The sequence below is a fragment of the Grammomys surdaster genome, unplaced genomic scaffold, assembly GCF_004785775.1.
Source record: "Grammomys surdaster isolate TR1022 unplaced genomic scaffold, NIH_TR_1.0 271, whole genome shotgun sequence".
Lineage (NCBI taxonomy): Eukaryota > Metazoa > Chordata > Mammalia > Rodentia > Muridae > Grammomys > Grammomys surdaster.
Genome location: NW_021604712.1, coordinates 4,991,606 through 4,993,383, shown reverse-complemented (window position 1 = coordinate 4,993,383; position 1,778 = coordinate 4,991,606). Strand labels below are relative to the sequence as shown.

At 43.5% G+C, this 1,778-nt stretch overlaps 1 pseudogene; it reads left to right on the top strand.

The window, feature by feature from the left end:
* The first annotated feature begins 353 nt into the window (after nt 1–353).
* Nucleotides 354–1,446, top strand: LOC114628738 (annotated as a pseudogene).
* The last annotated feature ends 332 nt before the right edge of the window (nt 1,447–1,778 follow it).

The following is a 1,778-nucleotide window of genomic DNA, read 5'->3' as shown; positions in this document are numbered from 1 at the left end:
TATAGGATATGACTATAATTGCACAAAGACAGTGGAAGAGATGAAGCCACATTGGAGTAATGTTATTATATATGATTACAATCAAGTTGGTATTAGCAAAAACCACATTGTTGTAAGTTATTGTTTATAATACTCAGGGTCACTAGGAAAAGAACTAAAGGCAATGATGAGATTATTAAAATGTCATATTGTAAAGTATCTCTCATGTATGTCAATATACATGTGATAACCATACCAGTTAAGATGCAGAGATCATCAAATGTTTTAAAAAGACAGTTCAGGCTCTCTGCTCCTCCCTATTTCAGAGACAGCCACATCTTCTCAGGCAGTGGCAGCCTCATCCCTTAAACACAATGGTAAAGGTTGGAGTGAACAGACTTGGTTCTATTGGGCACCTGGTTACCAGGACTGCCTGCTCATCTGGCAATGTAGATATCCTTGCCATCAATAACCCCTTCATTGACCTCAGCTATATGGTCTACATGTTCCGGTATGACTCTACTTATGGCAAGTTCAACAGCACAAGCAAGGCTGTGAATGAATGAAAAGTTTATCATCAATGGGAAGGCCATCACCATCTTCCAGGATCAAGAACCTGCTAACAGCACTTGGGGAAATGCTGGTACTGAGTATGTTGTGGAGTCTATTGGCATCTTTACAATGGAGAAGACCGGGGGCCACTTGAAGAATGGGGCCAACAAAGTCATCATCTCTGGCCCTTCTGCCAATGCCCCAGTGTTTGTGATGGAAATGAACCACCACGAGAAGTATGACAACTCACTTGAGATTGATGCTTCCTGGACCACCAACTGCTTAGCCCCCATGGCCACAGTCATCCATGACAACTTTGGTTTTGCGGAAGGACTCATGACCACAGTCTATGCTATCACTCTACCCAGTATACTGTGGATGGTTCCTATGGAATGTTGTACTGTTATGGCCATGGGGCTGTCCAGAACAGCATCCCTGCATCTGCTTTTTCTACCAAGACTCTATGGGGGCAAGGTCATGCCAGAGCTGAACAGAAAGCTTCCTGGAATGGCCTTCCATGTTCCCACTCCCAATATGTCTACTGTGGATCTGACATGCTGCCTGGAGAAAGCTGCCAAGTATAACATCAAGCAGGTGGTGAAGCAGGCATCAGAGGGCCCATTAAAGGGCATCTTAGGCTACACTGAGGATAAGATTATCTCCTGTGACTTTAACAGTGACACTCATTCCTCCACCTTTGATGCTGGGGCTGGCGTTGCTCTCAATGACAACGTTGTAAAACTCATTTCCTGGTATGACAATGAATATAGCTACAGCAACAGGGTGGTGGACCCCATGGTCTACAATGACCTCCTAGGAGTAAGAAGCCCAGGAGCACCCACCACAGCAAGGACTCAAGAGGAAGAGAGAGGCCCCTCAGCTGCTGAGGGGTGTGGATCCAAATTAAGGCCCTGACACTAAGCATCTTCTTCACAGCCTCCATCTGAGACCTCCAGGATTATAGGAGGGTCCTAGGAAGTCCTACTCTCTTGAGTATCATTAATAAAGTTCAATGTACCCACAAAAACATAAAGTTAACTCAAAGAAAAAGGTGTGAGTCGTTGGAGCTGTGATTGGGATGTAAAGTAAATTTAAAAAGTTAAAATGTCAAAACTTTGAAAATAAACTAAAGAAAAATACAAAAAGAAAAAAAACGTTGTGGAGCTGGTGATCTAGCTTCATGGTAGAACACTCGTCTAACAAGTATAAGGTTCTGGGTTTACTCCCCAGTTTCAGGAAATAAAGAT